Source organism: Podarcis pityusensis, assembly GCF_964106645.2.
Source record: "Podarcis pityusensis genome assembly, chromosome: 12".
Lineage (NCBI taxonomy): Eukaryota > Metazoa > Chordata > Lepidosauria > Squamata > Lacertidae > Podarcis > Podarcis pityusensis.
The window spans coordinates 13032748-13055300 of record NC_138037.1 but is presented as its reverse complement, the minus strand read 5'-3'; the positions used below and the strand labels follow the sequence as shown (position 1 = coordinate 13055300).

General features: G+C 41.7%; 1 long non-coding RNA gene across 2 annotated transcripts in view; it reads left to right on the top strand.

Moving 5' to 3' along the window:
• The first annotated feature begins 6090 nt into the window (after positions 1–6090).
• Positions 6091–22553, top strand: part of LOC308459225 — a 108101-nt gene continuing 91638 nt past the window's right edge. The window contains exons 1-3 of one of the 2 annotated variants that reach the window (XR_013977923.1): positions 6091–6161; positions 6955–7864; positions 9028–9293. This is a non-coding gene — a long non-coding RNA (uncharacterized lncRNA). Of the gene's footprint in view, positions 6162–6954; positions 7865–9027; positions 9294–22553 lie in introns of those variants that run through there. The other variant, XR_013977922.1, reaches the window with a different exon arrangement.

Sequence of the window (22553 nt, the reverse complement as noted above, 5' to 3'; positions counted from 1 at the left end):
TACTCTATTTGACTAGGTTGTTCGCTGTGATCATTTGTGTGCATTATATTTTCATTATTACTATTTAAAATTGTACATTTGCTTTCTTACTATTTTGTTATTTGCCATGAGAACATAGGTTGATGTTGAAAGTATGGGATATAAATTCAAATCAAACTTTGATTGCTGCAGTAAGTGACCAGTGCCAAGGAAACAAAATAAAAAGCACTTAAAGCCCATTATCCAAATGTGTATAGCAGAGTGAAAGAGAATAAAAATACAGTAACCAAAAGAGAGCATCACACTGGCTATCCCTGCTTTATATTTTTCCCTGCTCATGCACACAATCCCATATATCATTAGTGTGAAGATGAGCCCCTCATAGGTTCACTGGACCAAAGGGAGAGTTGGGTTGTGCCTGCAGGCCACACCCCTTGATACTCCTGGCTTGAGTGGCATGCCTGTAACAACTGTGAGCGTAGACATGCAACCCTGCTAGCTAAACAGACAGACTAACAGTGTGGCCAGCAATACAACAAGAGGGCCATGGCCTTCAACATTGGTATACATGTTGCAGATGGAACTTCAAAGCAAGGTTATTATGAAACTGTTATTTGCCTTATTGGAGTTGTAGGCCAAAAACATATGGAGGGCTGAGTTTGAGGAAGCCTGCTATTCCTTTATGATTATGGAAACGTGTACAGATCAGCCTCTATTGAAATGAATGAGGAGCAGGAACAGTGTGTCTTGTTTTGCTGTTGGAGGTGAAATGAGAAGTGCCATCCTGCCCTGCTGTTGTTGCCATTCCTCCCAGCTTCGGCCATACTGCTGCTGTCACTGGTGGAGAAGCATTGCCGATTGCTGGTGAGAGCTCACCGATTTCCAGGAAAATCTTGTGCACTCCGCAAGATCTCATGCAATTTCAGCAAGATGTTGTGCCGATGCCGATGCAACTTCACCACCCACAGGGGTGCTGACTTGGGATGTGCTGGCCCTGATGAGAAGCTTGACCCTGCAGGAATTATGTGCACATCTGGGTCACATTCATGAGTATAAGCTATGTTTTCATTGTACTGCTCCCAAGTGCACTATTTTGCAGTTCAATATCTAGCTTAGTGTAGGTATTCCAAGAAGGCCTGATGTTATTTTAAACTGTTGAGTCTACTACTAACCAACCATTGTTGCAATATTTAGGTCAAATAAAATTGAGTGCAAAATTAGTGTGTTTGCATGGTTTATTTTGTGAGTCCTGAATTCCCATAGTTTGGGATTTCCTGATCATAGAATTTTGGCTTTGAAATCTAGGACAGCATAGGTTCAAGGCTGTTGAGCTGCATCTAAATCAGAATAGGTATGCAAATACTACTGGTATTTGTATGTATTTTTCAATGTTTGTTTAATTATTGGGGGTTATTTTATGTGTTCATGGGTATTTTATTTCCTGCAGTTGCATGTATGTTACTGTATTGGCTCTAATAAACAAACTGTGCTAAAAGAAATACTTTCTGCTGATGGGAAGCTAATTATTTTCATTTTCTTAGTACACAATTTTGAAAAAACCCTCAACATTGCAATTCCAGTTTAACTTTTGTCAGGCTAGTTATATTTTTGAAAGGGGCTCATTCCTTGAGCGTGAAGTAAACCTCTAGTTCATAGCATTTCAGGCTTTAGAATTAGGACTGAAAAGAGGGGATTCTTTCTCTTTGTTATTGAAAGCAATTTCTTGTTTGCTTTGCAATGTCAAACAAAGCATACTATTTGTCACTGTGGTTTGTATTTGTAATATATATATATTTTAGATAGGCTTTTGACTTTGATCTGAAGTAAAGCGCACTGGTAGCAAAGATGACAGAAGTAACAAATCAGTGATGTCCGTTGTCACTCAGACAAACTCTTTAAGTCAATAAAGAGTGAGATTCTGAGGCTGAAAGCCATATGACTTGGGATGAGGCTTGTACATGCTTGTGAGAAAATGCAGACCTTTGCCTCCCTTGGTTCAGACAAAGGTGTGGGGAAATTTATTAGGGATTCAGTTCAGTGTGTGCAATCAAAAGGTGCCTCTTCTAGTCCAGAGACTGGCCTTTGCTTGCATTTCTAGACAAACAATCCTATTTAAAAGGCAGCACCAAGCTAGGCTTGGTGGCACGTAGCTGCTGCTTTATTAAAACTGTCATCACAGTAGATCTCAGGGCATGCTCTGAGCAATTCCAAAGTCGACAACTATGTTTTTAAAAACAACAGTACGAAGCATCTTAAAATTAGTTTTCATGTGAGTTTTAAAATGAAAACAAATGAGAAGTTTTCCCCAGTATGCTAACTGCCAGCAATCAAGGGTTGATTCAAAAACAGGCCATTGCAGGAAGGCTGTCAAAGGCTAAAGCCCTCCTACTCCCCACTACATTTCGATTCTAGATAGACTCCTTGCATTGGCAATTTATGTTACACCTTATGTTACACTTAAGGGCAAAGATATGAAATCAAATTATTATTATTATTATTATTATTATTATTATTATTATTATTATTTAAGATTTATTTATACCCCACCCCCCATTTTCCCTGTTGGGACTCAAGGCAGCTTACATAGAAAAATGAGAGCCACTAAAACAAAGAAAAAAGCAATATATAGTTTGGCCCTTAGAGCTCTGGTGGGGAAGGACTGGAGCACAGCTGCTTTGTATGTAGAAGGACACAGATTCAATTTTTGGCCTCTCTTGCCTGAAACACTTGAGAGCTGCCAATCAGTGTAGACAATACTGAGCTAAAAGGAAGGCAGCCGTGTGTTTGTGTGTGTGTGTTGGGCACTGGAGCTGCAATGGATGTAATGAATTAGCTTGAGCTGACAGGCTAACACATCAAAATTCTGTAAGTGTGGGGCAAATGGGCCTCTGAATGCCTTCTCTGCTGTCAAAGTCACAACGCTGTAGAAACTGAATGCTAACACATTTATTGTGGTATAAACATTTGTAGACTGGAGCTTGCTTCATCAGATGCATGAAGTATCCAGAGTTGGAATGGAACATCTACACTGGATGTTATAACAACAACAACAACAACAACAACAACAACAACTTCTTATTTATACCCTGCCCATCTGGCTGGGTTTGCAAATGATAGCAGAATGTCTTACAATTCTGCTGAAGCCAAACTGATCCACTCACAAATATCATTTGTGATAATACTTCCTTCCTATGCTAATTTAACACCTAAAGAGGAACAATTACATGCTGTAGTGGAAAAAAATACTCTCAGGCTTGACTAGACTGAACAGAATGGAAGTTGCCAATAAATTATAGTGCAGTCGTGTAGTGTCATTCTGGACTCTGCTTTTGAAGGACATTTTCCAGTAGGGGGAAAAGGTGGTTGGATGGGTCACAGCTCCAATATCTATGCTCCATAATGGCCTTCTGGCAAAACCTGTCCCAACAGTTACTACTTGTCCAGGTATCAGAAGAAGTGTGCATGCACATGAAAGCTTATACCTAAAACTACTCAGTTGGTCTCAAAGGTGCTACTTTATAATGTTTAAATTCTTTTGGAAGGATTATTTTAAAGACTTTCTTAGATCATACAACTTCTCTGAAGACTTGATTCTTTTAAGGGAGTTTTTAGGTTTTTAAGGAGAGCCTTTAAAACTATCTTTTTAAAGAATTGTTTTAATATACTTGTCCACATTTGGTTTTGACAAATGGCATTATCAGGGTGCTGCCTAGGAGCCACTACTTCCAGACTCTTAACTTGTATTCAGTTGCCATTGATCAGTAATAGTAAGTTAAATATATAGACTTAACAAAAGAGCTTTTTGTGATCTCACCTCTGTACGAACACTGAATGGTACCCTATCCTAGCTAGTTCACGCTAGTTCGTCCCATCATCTCATTTCAACACAAGCCTACTAAGCATCCATGTGCTCCATTGATTACATCCTTAATATTTCAATAAGAGCCAAATGAATAATTCAATGGCCTGTTGAGTGGTGGCATCAAATAATGTCAAAATGAATACTGGATTGATGAATAGAAATGTGGGAAGGTTGTGAAATGTATTTGCTTGGTTAGAATCTTTTCATCTGGCTGGGATGTTCTGAATGTAGACTTCCAAGTACAATTTTCTTTAATAGATCACTTTACATGACAGTTAATGTCATATGCATTTTTCATGCATCCCCCCCGCAACAGTCTTTAAAAAAAACATGTTTGTAGAATTGCTGTCTGTGAATTTTATTCTCTTCCCTCTTTATCAGCAGAGGGTGCTATGGGCGTTTTGTGCTCTGAAGACGCTTCTTTTCTTTATGCATAATTCAATTTAATTTGAGCAGAACTGACTGGTTTCAATGGGAATTAAGCATGTATTTACATCATGTGTGTGAGGGCAGGCTATAATTTAACAGCAAACCATTTCATTAATTGATTCGTGTTAAAAGAGGCAGACAGTGGATGGTTTCAGTCCCTAACCCTTCTCCCCATACCTCCGTCTGAAATGGGTCACTGAGCTTATCCTCAATGTAGTCTTGTTTTCCAGCATCACCAGCCAGAACTTTTGAATGTGACTTAAGTCTATAGATGTCTCTGTATTTGTAGTTTAAAGTTAATATTTTTGTACAGAGCTGTATGGATACATGTTAAATTCCACACAACATACCCTTCCAGTTTCTAATATTATTTTATATTAACAAAATAAATTTCAGTTTGTTTTAAGTGTAGCATTTACATTCCTTGTACAAAAAAAGAAACCCTTTAAAGGAATTTGATTTTTATGGAAGCAAAATATTCTTCACCTTGATTAGCATTTACATCTTTTGCATTTAAAAGTAACTTGCATGCTACAGATCGTATTTTGCGGCCTTTTGTTCAACTTCCCCCACCCTTAATTTTTTTAAAAAATAAACATGCAAGGTAATTCATGATCTTAGGTAGAGTTGCCGTATTCCAAAAATTAAAATTCCTGACACCTGCAAAGTTGTTGAGCTATTTTTGGAAACCCACCAAAATTGTTGAGCTTTCTTTGGGAACAAACCCAAATTGTTGAACTGTTTTGGGGAAACTCCTCCCCAAAATAGTCATTTTAAGGGGGGGGCTCTTCTTAAGTGTCCTGTAAAGGTAACTGCTAGCATTATGGGATTGGACGGACAACATATTTAAAGTTTCCACGGTGCCTCCACGTGTGGAGAGTGTGTCGACCATAGCAGTCCTTGGTTCAGTGATGTCAGGGTTGGACCATAGTCAACAGTAGTCAGGGCTGAGTAGTCAGTACCAAAGGATACAGAACCATCTATGCCAGAACCATCTATGTCAGAAAGACCTTGTTTCTCAATCCAGGCTCAACTGAAACAGGAAGCTCTTTATGCCCCTGCCTGTCCTGGAAGATCCCAATGGCCTGCCTTGATGGGCAGAAGCAGTCCAGGGTCTGTGAAAGGCACGTCCCTGAAAAGGCTGCTATGTGCCATTCTCTGGTTTACCACATGGGGAAAGCTGAGTACAACTCCAACAGGCAGTTGTGCGAGAGCAGTGCTAAGGAGAGGTGAAGGTAAGGTAAGGTGGCCAGTGCTACCTTGAGCAGATTGGCAACATTATTTTGCTCTAAACTGTAATTCATGCTAGTTTTGATCCTCCCCCCTTTATGAAACTACTTAGAGACAGTAGTTTGAAGTAGGCAATTTACTTCAAAGAAGCAAATTTTCAGCACAATTCTCGCCTGCCCTCCTACTCTTGTTCAAAGACCACATCAGCCGTCTCTAGAATGGGGAAAGGAAGTGTTTTGAAGAGGTTAAGTGATTTCTTTTCCCCCTTCAGACACTTCTTAATTGAGTTTAGACACATTCTGTACATTTTTACATCAGCATCAAAGGTAGCGTCTTCCCAAAGATAAGCAGCTTCTTCTCATGTTTCCAGAAAGAAAAAAGAGAGAGAGAAAAGTTTCCATCACATATTTTCATCAAGTCTTTAGGATTGAAAGCTACTGGATGTCACTGTTGTCATAATAAAAATGCAAGGCTGAGCCAGAAGCAGGCGAACCCCACACTGAGGGCGCATGACAGTGAGCATCGCCCGGTCTCTTGCTTCTCTCACGCATCAACCGTATTATTTTGGTTTGTCTTCAGCTGACTCGCATGAAGCTTGCCTTTTCACTTGATTGTGTCGCAAGCTGTGGAAGGTGGGTTTGAAACTGAGAGCAGACATCAGGTGCATAGTTGTCAACTTACAGATTTGAAAATAAGGGACCAGCAGCCTCAAAAATAAGGGACCAGCAGCCAAAATAAGGGATTTTAGTCAACCAGCTGAAATACGAAGTTAAAAGGGACCAGATAATTTGGGAGAGCAGCGCCGGTTTTTAGCCCTTTGTTTCCAGAGGTTGCTGCTCAAGACACCAGCTGATGAAACACTGCAATTAAATAACTACAAGCAGCAACCACTTTTTGCGCAAAACGAAGTCCAAGCTACGAAGATGCTGCTGCAGTTCTGTATCTTTTCTCTTGTGCTCCATCTGGAGCTCTCAGTTCCATCAGGCGGGGCGGGAGGAGGGGGGGGGAAATAGCACCCGAAGTAAACCCGCAGATCAGACCATCTATGCTAGTCTACCACTACAAATCTATGGGAGAAGCGCTTGCGGTCCTTCCTCTGCTTTCCCCCTCTATGGTTAGCCCTTGGAACACCTGCCCGCGCCTCCGCCTCCTCCTCCTCTCTCTCAACTGCTTTCTCTATGGTTGCCCTCACTCTCCTCTCAAGGCTCCTCAGTCCTGGCGGGGAGGGGCTCCCGGGGGCCGAGACTGGTGAGAGGAGACCGGAGGGGGGCGGGCCGTGCAGCCAAGCAACACAGTTGGAGCCTCCCTGGCCAGCAGGGAGGGAGGGAGAGGAGCTGCTTCCTTTGAAACCCGGAAAATTTAAGGGACATCATCAATAAGGGACAGCAGCGGGACACAGCGCTGGGATAAGGGAGTTTCCCGCCAAATAAGGGACGGTTGACAGCTATGATCAGGTGTGGACCACAAGTTGGTGGCAGAGCAGGTGCTTTGTTTGCTGCAACCCCCAGATTCAATTTGCAGCATTTCCAGTTTGAAAGCATCAGGTAGCAGATGTTGACAGAGGCTGACAACAAGGCCAGCGTCAGATTTCAGTAGGCTCTTGGCTCTTGCAGCTGATAGCTTGGCTAGCTCCAACCAGAGCTCAAGTTGGACATTGCTGCCACCGCCCCTATTGCCGCCCCCCATTGCTGCTGCTGTTACAGTGGGCGCTGCCACTACAGATCGTTCCCCTTCACAGCTGCCTCTGGGCCTGGATGAGTGCTCATATGCATACTTGAAACAAATCGTTCCTAGAGGAGGCCTAACTGCTGCTTAAGAATCTGATAATATCCATTTGGCATAGGAATTTCTTCACTAAGCCAAGAGATCAACGTATAATATGGTCTCCTGAGATGATCTGCTCTGAAACATTTCTTGGAAGTAAGCCTGTGTGCTTCAAACAGCCTGCGTGAGGGGGAATTCTCACGCAGATCCTCAGATTTGTAAACATTAAGCACATTTCAAACATAGGAGTGTTTTCCAGCTCTAAATATTACCCATGGGCAAAGGCCTGGTGGAAGGAAACAAACAGGCACTCGGTAAGCGTTGGCATTTGCTAGCACATTTGTAGAGTAGTGGAACTACAAAAAATGATAATTCTGTAGTCGCTTCCCCTTTCATTCATTCATTCACCTTTAAAATAGACAGTCACTGGCAAGCAAGTGTAGCCTGCTTTCTGCATATCATGTTAACAAGGCTGCACATGCTCAGTGGTAGAATTGAGGCAGGGAGCAGCCACCATTATGGGCAAACTGGCTTATTTTACCTCAGAACAGGTGATTCCTGTTGCCACCTTTCTGGACGGCCCCAAACCCTCAAGAACAGGTTAGTAGTAAAGTTTCCCTGAAGTATTAAAAAGCAATTCGAATTTCCTCAGTGCTGTTAAGTTCCTTGTTAGGAATTAAAAAAGGAACAAGCTCCTTATTCATGTACTGCTGTGTGGGGTTTTTTTGGGTTTTTTTTTGAGAGTGAGTTTTATGTTCTTCACCTCATAGAAGTCCTTTGCTGTTGGTCTCTGCAGGGACCCATAATGAAGAGTGTTGATAAACAAAGAAACATTAAGAACAATGCAAAATAACAATACTCCCAAGTCAATGGGGTTATACATGCTATACATTTGTGTTCATGCCTTGACACCATATCTGTGTGTAACGCTCTCTGTGTGGAGCTTTCTTTGAGAAGGCGTCAGATTACTTTTTGTAACGGACCGTCCAATGAAAAATGGAGTCCGCGTGTTGTCTTTGTTTTTATGTTGCGTTTATGGCGTTACAGTGGTACCTCGGGTTACATACGCTTCAGGTTACATACGTTTCAGGTTGCAGAATCCGCTAACCCAGAAATAGTGCTTCAGGTTAAGAACTTTGCTTCAGGATGAGAACAGAAATTGCGTGGTGGCGGCGCGGCGGCAGCAGCAGGAGGCCCCATTAGCTAAAGTGGTGCTTCAGGTTAAGAACAGTTTCAGGTTAAGAACGGACCTCCGGAATGAATTAAGTACTTAACCCGAGGTACCACTGTACTATTTAAAGGTCTGGGCCCAGGTTATGATGGTTCAGTGCATGTGGGGCAAGGGTCCATTAGTGAGATGGGGAGAACCTTTAATATTGTGGCATGTGAGCGGCTAGCTGATGAGGATAATGTGTGAGGTACTAAATGCCGGCCATGAAATGGATGGTGAGAGTGAAGTTGGGTGAGCAGTTCTATGAATAGGTGGCTCTACGTTATGCTGCCTTGTAATGCTTTGACTTTATTTTCATGGATATGGATACTGTTTATGAATTTGTAGCTGCTGCTGTTTAAATGTACATCATTTAACATTGCTTTTAATGTTGTGCTCCTGTGCTCAGATCCTGCTCGTGGGCTTCCCATGGGCCACTGCGAGAACAGGATTCTCGACTAGATGGGCCACTGGCCTGATCCAGCAGGCTCTTCTTAGGTTCTTGTTGTATTTTGGGCTTATCTACACCTACCCTTTGTCCTTCTCTTTCCAGGCAGAGGCCTGCACTATCATGCTCCGTGTCTTAGCGGTGGCCTTTGCTGTTTTGCCTCAAGCTTCCCCCATGAAAACCCACCCTTTAAAACTGTTTATCTCATTTAATTTTCTTTTTTAAAAAAAGATTTTATTGGGTTTTACAATTTTATGTTCATTGCAATACATATTATCTCATAAGGAAGTTAGAGTATTAAGAAAAAGTAAGAAAAAAGAAAAAAGAAAAAGAGAAACAATTCCCAGCTCCCACCCCCCAAACTTCCCTCATCTTCCCCTTCTAGTTTGTTACATTGATTGTTGTATTCTGCATGTATGCATACTATTCCTTGTTGTTACATTGTCATTCTCCATTTTTTAAATCAATAAAATTGTGAAAGTGAATAAACCTTCTCTTGTTTAATTTTCATGATATTTGGTTTGTATTGGTATTGTAAATTTGATATAAGGTTACCTGCCTTAGCAATTATTATAGAAAGGCAGGCCAGACACATGTAAAAACCCTGATACCTATTTCACATTGCTGGGCATCTTCCCCTCCAGATCAGGTTCGTTTAAGTCTTGCTCAGTGGGCTCTCGGGCTAACTGAAATAGGACCATGGGCATAGCCAGGATTTTTGTTGGGGGGGGGTCAGAACCTCAGTTAGCTATGTATTTTTATTGTTTTTTATTGATTTAGGGGGGCAGCTGCCCCTCCCTGGCTATGCCCATGAATAGGACATAAAGTTTCAAGACCTTAGCAACCCAACATTATTATATCCTGCCCAGCAATGGAACGTAAGGAAAGTGTGTAGTACATCCCACAACAGGTTTCAGGTGCATAACAGAATAAAGGTATGATTTTGCTTCATATAATCTAACGCTCTGTCTTGTATTGGTTGTCCATGAAGAAAACTGGATTGCTGCCTTCTTTGGCTTTAACTTTCCTGTCAGTTCATTCTTGGGTCTCTGTGTGCATAACGTGCATTTGTCCACTCGCCTTTTCTCTCTTTGCTGGTATGACCTTTTGCAGTTGAAAAAGGATTTTGACTCAGGAGGCTCTGTTTCATTTACGTGACATACAGCACTCCAGTGCAGCAGGGACAAGTTGACATTCGTAAAATATCTAGTTGTTCCGGTGCCCACTGGAAATGTCACCCATTGCTAATGCAGCCACATTTAGGCGGTCATCTTCCTTTACATTCCCCATCTACACACTGTACCCACTTTGTTTTTCAGTGGTTCACTGGGATTCTCTCTCCCCCTCTCTTTTATTTTTTCTTTCTTCCTTTCTGAAAAGAGAACTTACCTAAGGATTTGGGGGGGGGGGACTGTGTGTGTGTTTTGCAAGTGTTGCATGCGGGCAGATTTTTTTTTTAAAAGCGAACTGCTGTCTCAGTTTATTGAGTATAAAACTGAAAGTCTCTCTAAATTAAATGAGTTTTTGTTAAGCAGTTGGCCACTTCCCAGCATCATGTTCCAAAGGAAACTGGCAGCTGGCTTGGGAAAAAAAGAACCAGGATTCTGGCATCAACCAACTGACGAAGGAGTTCCCCTGGCATTCGTGACTCATTGCCGTTCATATTTCTTTAGCTGGAGTAAGCCCCCCCCCCACAAAGCCCAGGCTCATTTTAGGGGATGATGAAAGCAGCAACACCTCTGGCACTACTTTATTGTATCTATAGTGAAGTGTGCATCAAAATGACATTTGATGTAAGCAACAGAGAATGTGCTGTGAAATTTTAATAAAGTGATCTGTCTTTAGCATACTTAGGGTTGGGTTCACCATTCTGCTATCTTATGCATATTTATCCCTGAAGCTGCCTTATACTGAACCAGACCATTGGTTCACCTAGCGCAATACTGCCTCCTCTGACTTTCAGCAGCTCTCCACCATTTTGGGCAGGGAGGTGTCTCCCATTGCCAGCTGCCTGGAGATGCTCAGGACTGAGCTTGTTCATTCAAAACTTATGTGCTTAGTCACTGAGCTATGGTTCTTCCCCACGTTGCATGTTGCTCCACTAGCTCAAATAGCAGAAGTCAACCTTGTTACAGCCCATTGCAGTTCTTGTTACACTGAGGATGGGACGGGACAGGGCAGGGCAAGACAAGGTCAGAGGATGAGCAAGTTTATGGAGATTCATAGCCAGCAGGAGCAGACACCTGTTTGCTCAGAGTCAGGCTAGTGAGCAAGCCTCACCTAGAAGCTTTGATTGGGCCTGTGGCATGTCTCCTGATCTTCTCTGGTCTATTGGGGAAATAGATTTCCTTGCTGAATGTGGCTGGTCTCCCATTGGCCATTACTGGGGATGGAGCAGTGCGAAAGATGAATCCTTGCCTAATGTGACAAATACGCTGTTGTTCTTGCAGGGATGGGGAACCTTTATCTTTGAAGGGATGTATTTCCTTGATTTATACTGGACAGTCCACCCATCACACATTTTTATTAGTTATTCTGTGATGGTTCCCCAACATTATTGCCAGTGCCTTTTGGAGGGGCACTCTTGCACTATAGTGTAACGAAAGCAGGACAACCCCACCCCCGAACATTTGTAGTATAAAATAGCTACTAATGGGGAGATGATTGAACTACCAAAATGGGGGCTCTTGAAGGGAAACTAAGTGACCAGAACCTCATTATCCTTGTCTAGTTGGGACTTCTGCTTTCCTAGATCTGACCAAATCCCAAATCTAGATCTTAAATCCAGATCTGGTACACAGCCTATTCCTGTTCCCCACCTCTAATCTGAAGTGGCATGGCATATCAGAGCATGCAGTTTCTGTCCACGTGTAGATCAGCCTACACTTATTCTCACAGCTCTGAAAGAAAGGTTTTCCCATTATACTTTGCTATATGCATGAAATCTCCCATGAACATTGACAATGTTTCTAGCTACCAAAGGGTCCAAATTTAAAGGCTAGGTTTTAATTAATAGTGATGCAAGTGGGCTAACAAAGACTGCCATTATAGCAGTTTCTTTTATGGTGCCATTAAGTTGACAATACCAGTATTTTAATGTAATTTTTATGATTACAATTACATATTAACTTCATTTTATGGGATTGTACGCAATGTGGTTTTATGGAAGCCTAATGGTAAAGTTCAGCCATTTCTCTTGTGTTTTAAAGGGTGTATTTATGCTCGCATGATATTAAGTGCTAAGTTTCTTCATTTGTGGAACTGTCCTTGGATCTTACCAGCAACAGAACAAACCTTTACTGGGAAGTGGACACCTAGAACCACATACTGATGGATGCAAGACCCACAGAAATGTAGTGGCAAATTTTCCATTATATCACTACAGCTGTATGAGTGAGCAGTGCTTTTAGATCAGCCTTCCCCAACCTAGTGCCCTCCAGATGTTTTGGACTACAAGTCAGTTCAGCCCCAGAAACCGTTTTAGATGACGGATAAATCAATTAACTATTTGTTGTCACACTTATCCTTGTGAGCATGTTGTGTTCATTCAAATTCTTTCAGCCAGCTGGTTTCATTAAGCCATGGAGCTAATTTCAGCAGTGAGAGGTGTTTAATTGAAAGAGGCTATTAAGTGTCTCCTGTGCTAAATAGCACTTCTGTAGGTGCTTTGCTCAATGCTTTTTGAGCTTTGAGGTGTGTTCTTTCACCTGCACCTCTCCTACCTCCCAGCATGTTAATAACTGATAAACTGTGTTGTTTCTACTCTCAACAAGTTGACTTTAGTTATTTTTAGATACATTGTATTTTACTGTGTGTTTCTTCCTGCTGGGCTATCCTTAACTAGAATTCCAGCTCAAGTTAACTTCATTTAAAGTGCTGCCAGTATTTTGTGAGAGTAATTTAAGTGCCTACTGGAAATGCACATTTGTGCAATGAAAGTAGTTTTAAATGATCTGTCACCCTAGCACAACAAATCTACTTAAAAAAAGAATTAGACTGTTTGCAGTTAGGAAAGTGATGGGGAAATTCATTGAAAAGGGTGGAATGAACAAATGATTGCTGGGAAGATGTGTAAATATCCCACAAGCTAATCAGGATGAATGCTCATTGCTTGCAAACAAATTGGAATAAATGTTCAATAATGACCAGATCTTTGCATAAACTTTGTGCAAGCAAATCAGGATGAATGCTCAATAAACAGGTTGTTCGGAGAAGCAGGTAGTTGTTAACTGGCCAACATCGTTATCTCTCAGCCCCTGTCAACAAGTGCAGGACAATATCAGAAGAATCCTGGGGTGGTATAATGAACTGTTCCACTTCAGACTGCAAGTGGGTAATCTCATTTTCCAGGGCTGGAACCTTTCTCCCTGAGGTGCTAGTTTTCTGTCTGAAAGGCCACAGCATGCCAGAAAATCCATTATGTTTTTAGACAGATCACTGGGTAAGTGAAAGCTTCCCTTGCTACAATTTGCTTGTAAAACACAGCACAGTGGCACTAATATCAAGTTACTCACCAACTCCAACTTTGCACCTTGAAGAGGAACATGTGAAAATCCAAAGGGTTTTTTTAACAGGATGTTGGAATGTAACACAGTATTTGCACGAAAGCAATTAAGCTGTTTGTAAACATGCCTTCCCCAGCTTTTAATTTAAGGAGGACAAAGAAAGTGCTTTGTTGTTCTTAGCAGGAATTTGAGTTAATTCAAATGAGACAAACAAGCAAAACAGTGTTTCCTCTTTACCTAATGGGTGTTCAGATTAAATCTGAAAAGGTCAGGGGTTTTTTTTGTTGTTGTTTTAAATCAAATTGCTTAAATTCTTCCACTCATTTTCTTTGGCTCAAGTACTTCTCCGTCTTTCTCCTCTCTATTTCTTTCCTCCCTCCTCCTCCTTCACGTCCTCATCCGGCTTTGAGGGAACTATTGTGTTCAAAGCACCTTTAGCCATAGAGACAACTCTTGGAACAAGAATTTCACTTTGCTGCTGGCTTGTCACTTGTGATGAATAAGCCTTTGCTGGTTAAGTGGCAGTGACACATCATTGTGGCAGCTTTTGCATCGCAACAGAAAGATAATTAATCTTGCTATCAACATTGCTAAACTGAGGAAAGCTCACTCATTACTTGATTCTGTAAAGTGGCTTTGTGTAAGGTGGGAGATCTCTTATTTAAAATGTGTGAGGCGTCTACTTCCTGTGACTTTAAAATAGAACAACTTGCTTTGTAAATCAGCGAAGGTAGGGAAATACATAACCTAGGATCCTGACAAGAGCCCTCCTATATCAGGCCAAAGGCCCATGTTGTCCAGCATACTGTTCTCAGATGTCTTTGGGAAGCTTGCATGCAACATCTTCCCTCCTTGTGATTTCCGGCAACTGGCATAAAGAGGCATGCTTTCTCTGACAGAGGAAGGCGAATATAACTATGATGACTTGTAGCAATTGATAGCCACAGCCTCCATGAATTTGTCTAATCCTCTTTTTAAGCTGGCCAAGTGTACAGCCATCACTGCATATTGTGGCCACTAATACAGTGGTACCTCGGGTTACATACGCTTCAGGTTACATATGCTTCAGGTTACACACTCTGCTAACCTAGAAATAGTGCTTCAGGTTAAGAACTTTGCTTCAGGATAAGAACAGAAATCGGGCTCCGGTGGTGCGGTGGCAGCAGGAGGCCCCATTAGCTAAAGTGGTGCTTCAGGTTAAGAACAGTTTCAGGTTAAGTACGGACCTCCGGAACGAATTAAGTACTTAACCCGAGGTACCACTGTACCTTATTTGGTATGTGAAGAAGTACTTTCTTTTGCCTTGAATATTCTAACGTTGAGATTCATTGGATGGCTCTGGGTTCCAGTATTTTGTGAGGCAGAAAAACCTCTCTTCATCCACATCATGCAGAATCTCATACATCAGGAACTGTATTTTTTTCTTTGCACTGTAGGTTAGTTTCTACACATACTAACCCAATCTGTCCTCAATCCAGGCAAGCAAGAAATGTTATAGGAGTTGAAAGACACATTTCAGCCAAGCAAAAATACTCAAGGAGAGGGTAAAGCGAGGCTGGTGAGGGATGTGGTCCAGGGAGAGTCCTGAGGGCCATGTATTTACTTGCTTGCCCATCCCTGCCTAGAAGCAAGTCCCATTGAATTCAGTGGAGCTTACTTCTGAGTAAACATGTAGATGATTGCTGTGTAAGACACATACGTCTTCTAGGCCTGCTGAACAAGGTGCACATTTATTTGGTCATTGTATTGCCAAAAATGTTATATCTCTATCTATCTATCTATCTATCTATCTATCTATCTATCTATCATCTTTAAAGCCCTAAACGGCCTCGGTCCAGTATATCTGAAGGAGCGTCTCCACCCCTATCGTTTTACCCGGACACTGAGGTCCAGCACCGAGGGCCTTCTGGCGGTTCCCTCACTGCGAGAAGCCAAGTTACAGGGAACCAGGCAGAGGGCCTTCTTGGTAGTGGCACCCTCCCTGTGGAACGCCCTCCCACTAGATGTCAAAGAGAACAACAACTACCAGACTTTTAGAAGACATCTGAAGGCAGCCCTGTTTAGGGAAGCTTTTAATGTTTGATGTATTGCAGTATTTTAATATTTTTTTGGAAGCTGCCCAGAGTGGCTGGGGAAGGTATAAATAATAAATTATTATTATTATTATTATTATTATATTATTATTATTATCTATCTATCTCTTGGGGTTTTTCTTTTTTTTAGACTGTGAGCCACCATGAACCTTTGGCAGAGGGACAGATTTTTAAAATAAAAAAATCTAAATAAGAAAAATCTAATTTTATCCAATACTTGGAAACTTTACAACCATTTAAGTTCACTGTGTGCTGAGGAGATCCATTTGTTAGCATTTGAGCTTATTTTAGCTCCTCACAATTATCAGGAGCTGCCATAAAGGAATATTGTGTTTGCCAGGCTATGATGTTACAATTTATTACATTTTTTAACTTCAAAGATTGCAAGTTAATCGATATTTCAGAATTTCTACATCCATATATAGTGATAAAGCAATGAAGAAAGAAGATAGAATCTTACCACCACCACTCCTCCTCAGCTGTCTTTTCATTCATTCCACAGATAGATTTTTTTTTTTTAGAAAAAGAATCCTGTCCTTATATGAAAGGCCTGCTGATTGAAGATTAAAGGTGTTAACACTTGGTGACCTGGCTCTGTGCCAGCTGGATAATTACACTCTGCCACTCTCCATCGCACTGTAGTTTTCATTATTTAGATGAATTGTTCTTCACGTTTTGTCCCAAATGATGAGAATGGGCTTCCTGTCGGAAACCTTTTATTACCTTAGATATGTCTCTGACACCTGCTTTTGACTTGTTTCTAAAGGCATTAGAGCTGATTCAGACATTTGAGGCATGGGGGCAAAATATGTGGTATAGCCTTTGTAGCCAGAACCACTTTCAGAAGGCAGATTCAAAATGTATCCAATGAAAAAGCGCAGAAATACAAGTAATCAGTGACCAATAAAATCAAAATGGAAGGCTGGCATTGCTATTTTGAGGAAGTTTTCCTGAATAAAAATGACTTCAGCATGAGCCAAAAGCAAACAACAGTCAATGTTTGTTTACTATTATATAGGAGCCCTAGCCACATAACGGGCACCACCATACTATATGCCCAGCTCTGAGTAACCCCTTAGTCGACGTAAAGGGTGGCCTCACCACGAGGGCCTCTTTAGCTGACCAGGAAGGTGTGTAAAGGAAGAGGCAGTCTTTCAAAGAGCCAGGTCCTCAAGCTGTTGAATGCTTTGTAAACTAAAAAAAAGCACCTCAGACTTGGCCTAGTAGCAAATTGGCAGACAGTGCAGATCCCTTAACAGGGCTGCTGAAGAGAAAAGCAGGCTACAGGACTTATTTACGGCATGCTCACTTTTAATGTAGAGGGCGTTATTAAGGAGCAATAGCATTTAGCATGACCCCTTCCCCAATGCTTACAAATAGTCTCTGAGTTTGAGCCTGTATATGCTTTCTAGAGAATGAATGAATGAATCACAGAATCATACAGTTGTGGAGTTGGAAGGAACTCTAATGGTCATCTCGTTCAACCTCCTGTGATGCAGAAATCACAGCTAAAGAATCTCTGACTGATGGCCATTCAACCTCTTTTTAAAAACATCCAACGAAGGAGAGTCATCCACCACCTTCTGAGCTAGTACGTTCCACTGTCAAACAGCTCTAACTGTCAGAAAGTTCTTCCTAATGTTTAATCAATATTGCTAAAACAAGGTGCCAACCCAGTACCTACTCTAAGCATGTACAGCCTATTTGTGTGCATAGCTTTCCACAACTATGACAAATTGGTGGTAGGGGAGTACAGTATTCAGAACTGTGCACATGGGTGGAGGAGAGGAGAGTATGGTAGATTGTCCCATAAATCAGTATGGCAAAAAATATATATGCATGGCAACAATGTTAAACAGAAAGACGTATTTTATGGCATGGCCTGTGGTGTAGTGGTTAAGAGCAGTAGTCTCATAATCTGGGGAACCAGGTTCGCGTCTCCGCTCCTCCACATGCAGCTGCTGTGTGACCTTGGGCTAGTCACACTTCTTTGAAGTCTCTCAGCCCCACTCACCTCACAGAGTGTTTGTTGTGGGGGAGGAAGGGAAAGGAGAATGTTAGCCGCTTTGAGACTCCTTAAAGGGAGTGAAAGGCGGGATATCAAATCCAAACTCCTCTTCTTCTTCTTCTTCTTCTTCTTCTTCTTCTTCTTCTTCTTCATCTCTTAATTTCGTTTGGAGTCATTGGGACTGAGCCCCTCTGTGAGGGAGGCCAGGGGCTAGCATCACCTGGGCCCGAGTCTCTGCATGGTGCCCCAGAATGTCTTCAACCCCACAGTAGCAAAAGGATAACCAGCCCACCAACTCTGTTCCATTTCCACAGAGGGCGACTCAGTTGCTCCTGGAACGCTCACAGATTCCTTTTTCTTCAGTGACATGGTGCCATCGAGGAATAGCTTTTCAACTTGCTTATGCTTTGTAAATCAACAGCCTTATTTAGGAATTTTCTTCATAAGACTGCTTTGCATAGGCTGGCACTTACCGGTAGTTGCAGAGCTTAGCTAGCAGAAGGCCAATCTGAGTTTGTTTTTCTTTTATGTCTCAGCACCTCATTTTTTATTTATCTAATATTTTTAAAAACATGTTGACAAGAGTCTTTGTAACACGGGAGAATATAAATTGAAATAATTTAATAAATGAATAACTCTTTGCTGAAGGCAAATGCTAGCCTAATATTTATTAAGTGGCAGGCTCTTTCTTTCCATTTTCTAATTTGCTTCCTTCCCATTTATTTTGATGTCCTTTTTGTAACCTTGGCTTCACTGTGCATTGCAGTGAAACATGTCCCAAGAGTTGGAGTATGTGGCTACCTGCTTTCTATCCTCATTTTAAGGGGCAGGAGAATGTCCCAAAATATACTGCACTGCCATAGATATCCAAAATTAACAAAATAGATTTTAAGTAATTGCATCCTGTATACTGTAAGCCCCATACAGATGTGTCTGTGCAATTAAATAAATAATAGTTTGCTAACATAGTGCTGTTCCACACTTCTATTTGTACTGTGCCTAGAAAGCATGGGTCTGTGCGATTTATTGTTTGCCCCATGACTTTCCCTGGAAAAAACCCACTCTTTAGCACTGAATCTGAATAAACGGCAATTTGCAGAAAACCCAAGCCAAAGTGGCCACATTCAGATGCAATGGAAAACTGTTATTGCCTGCTATGTGAATGAGCTTGCATAAACTTCAAGTTTGCACCTCTCCCTTTCCTGCTCTTTGCATGCTAGAGGAGGAGATAAAAAACTTCTGATTTTAAACAAACCACAGTTTCCCATGATGTCCAAACTTGGAGAACTGTGGTTTCTTTAAACTGGTTTGTTAGGATGAGCTAGGCTCTGTTTGATCTTGTATTGTACTCATTAATTAGTATTTAAGCAAACCATAGACACACCCCAACTCAGATGTCAGATGGGACTGTGATTAGTTTAAAATCAGAAGTGGAAGTTTTCCATCTATATTGCTATACCACGGAAGAGAATCATTATCTTGAGGAGATTAGGGTGGTGCCAAGCAATTCTCCCTCTCATGCCCAGGTAATGCCTAGAAATCCTGTGAACCTGGGCTTTTAAGTTGTTAATTCTTTTTATTCTATAAAATAGTTGCTGAAGCAACTCTGTATGGGAATTGTGATGACCTAGATTGACTTCCACAGGGATCTCACACTGACACCTGCTATAGGGAGTATCAGCTAGCTTTAGGAGTTATTTGTGATGACTTCCTGCCAAATATTAGTCAGTCTTTCGCTTTGGTGGGAGCAAACCAGCAGGGAAAAGGTATATAAGTCCCAATGGCACCCCTGCTTAGAGAGAATCGGACACAGAGGTTAGGCTGGCACAAGGGCTGCAACTTGGCTCTTAAGATTCTGTACCTATTCCCACACAGATGGACAATGGAAATTTCAGAACGCAAAATTTTCCTACAAAGGCAACACAAAGGGGTGTAAGATTATTTGCCTTTGCTTTTGTTCTTTATATCTTCATCCTATGAATAAAAGCTGTTAAAGAGCAAATTTGGTGTTCTTTGTTGCCTACCTGAATCCAAAAGAACCATTGCCCATTTGGCAACACACCATGTCCTTCTGTAGTGCACAATAGCACCAGAATGTGCAACAATAGCAGGAAACCTCAATTTTCTTTTATTTCTGAACCTAGATATGATCCGTGCCATTTCCCACCTTGATTTTTCTTTGAAATAGCTGCATATTAAAACAGATATGGGGTTGCTATTGAAAATGGCAACCTTCCACTTTATTTTGTACAGCAGAGGCAGAAACCTCTGATCTAGGATCCAAATGCCTTTCTATCTGGCCCCCAGGACTCTCTGCAGGTCACAGCCCTCACCAGCCCTCCTTTACACCCTTCTTGGGCATTTTTGCCTGGTTGGAATATGCCCTTGAACTCTGATAATGCCTCTGCCTTGCCTGGATGGAGGATTTTCCCTCCCCTGTTGTATAGTAAAGCATACTCCTCATCTATGTGATATTACATCATTATGAATTCCTTCCCCATTGGCAGCAGTCCGTGATGTGTAGCAAGGATGGGAAAATGCATGGTTTCATGACAGCACAACTTTGGGTGTTTTATCAAGGTGGGCAACATGGTATGGAAATGCTCTTTTTGGAGGCAGACCACAGGGAAAGTAATGGTTTTAGTTCAAGGACCACAACAGCGGGGGGTGGGGGGAGTCCTGCTCATGCCTTTTGTGCTCTGTGTTTGATCAGTAAGGGCACATGGGTGGGGAGGCGGGAGAGAGAGAGAGAGAGAGGGAGAGAGATTTTATTGATGGCTGCCTCAATGGGAGGTCTCATTGGGAATACCTTTGCAGGTATTCAGTGGTTTTTAATTGGCTTCTTTGTTTTTATTCTATGTATTTTGTTTTACTTTAACTGTTTTTTTTGGGGGAGAATGGATGGGATAGAAATAAATGAATGAATACATATTGCTCTGAATGGCTGGAAAGTGAGATGTTGCATTTCAGAGAGACTTAATCTTGACAGTGAAGAAATGGCTCCCCTTGCAATTTAATGTTATAGAGATTAGTGAATGTTCCTATGCTGATTAAAATTTGTTCCTCCCTGCCCTCAAAAGATTTCTTTCTGTAGGCCAATCATTTGGTGAGACTCTACAGAGACAGGTAAATGATGCAAGGCTGGGCAAAATTGGATCAAAGAGGCACTGTTCTTAAATTGGCATGCTTTAAGTGTTTCATGTCTGGATTGCAATCAAAGCCCAGTGATTTCAGCTAACATGGATGTCTCTATCAAACCCTTAGGATAATACTTTTGTTGTCACATATTATATTGTATGGGGTGGGGGGAAGCTGCAGATATTTAGTGCCTATTATATGCTTTTGGGATTGGCATATCAAGTACATTTTTAACATTGCTTTTTAATTGCAATAAGAATGAGCCAAAAATAGATTTTTTCAAGGGGCTGCATGTGGAATGAATTTCAAGTTGATGCTAAGAACTTCAGAAGAGTCTTGCTTCAGAATACCAAGGAGCCATCTAGTCTAGAATACCATTTCTAAGAGTGACCAGAAAGATATCTCTAGGAAACACCTAAGAATATTAAAACAACAGCCCTCACTTGTTTGCCTCTAGCAGCTGGTATTTTGAGATTGGCTGGTTCTGAATATGGAGGTTCCATTTGGTATCATTTCCTCTTTTTTTTAATTCAAATCTTCACATGCTCACAAAATGCAGCCAAAACTGCATCTCTCACACACAAATGCAGTAGCAGCAGCAGGGGAAGGGTAATTTTGAGGTTTACCTAGGTGCAAACAAAATGTAGACCAAACTCCTCTGGGGGTACTCTCACTCCACCAATAGCCCAGTGAGTGGGAAAAATGACAACTGGATGGGAGGGGAATAAAATAGAGTAGCTGGGAAAAGCGGGCATAGGAAAAGACACATAGACATTAAAAGGATAGAGAGAACCATAATGTGTTCTGGACAGGTCATTTCTCAGTTCATACTGAGAAGCTTTAAAAAATCCTCAGCAGATTAAATGAGAACTGCCCATAGACATCAGTGGAGAAATACAACAATTTAACGTAGCGAGGATTGGGGAGTCCCACCCATCCACCCCCCAAAATGGAGGAAAAGAAAATAACTGGAGGAGGGGAAGCAAAACAGCCCAATGAGGAAACAAAACTGCGGAGGTAGCATTGTTGCCATTTTGCAACCTAGAGAACCTGCCTTTGCTCGGGAGGTGGGCCTCTTTCAGATATGTGGGCCTCTTTCAGATGTTTCCTCCAGCCCTTTGTCTATCCTCCTTGAAGTCCTACCAGAAATCACAGACGTGGACAATTGTGCATAAAAGCACATGCAGAAAACTCAGTTCAAAAACCCTTCTGTGTGCTTTAAAGTGGCAATGTGTACACAGCCCAAGTCTCTTGCCTGCAGCCTGCTTTAGGGAGCAGGGCTCTGGATGTTCTGAATGGGTGTGCTCTGCTTCCGAATACCAGTTGCTGAAAACCTCAGGAGGGCAGAGTGCTGCTGTGCTCCTCAGTCCTGCTTGTATTCTTCCCATAGGCATCTGGTTAGCCACTGTGAGTACAGAATGCTGGACTAGATGGACCATTGGATTGGCCCTTCTTATGTTTTTATGTTCTTAGTAAATGAGGGAAGAGGTCAAACCAAAGGATTAGAGAGAATTGATAAGAGAATCTTTGGCTGTTCCAACTCAAATTTCAGCAGCAGAAGTAAAGGTAGTGGGGCAGTCTCTGCATTGTAACCTGGCAACCTCAGACCCCAAACTTCCTTAGTTTAAGCTACCTGACAATAAATGCCATTGCTAATTTTTGAATTAAAGGTCAACTGTTGCTGCAACAGCATTCTACTAATTTATTTGAGTATGGTTGATTGGGCTTTGAGGTGGGTTAAGTTTGTCAAATCTAATTTAGCCTTTGGGGGATTTACAAGATCCCAGCCCTCACTCCTGGAAAGGAACAGAACCATTTACGTACTTGCCCCCAGCCTTGGTGGATCATTGTCTGGCAAACTGCAATAAAAAGCAAATCTTTTGTGCC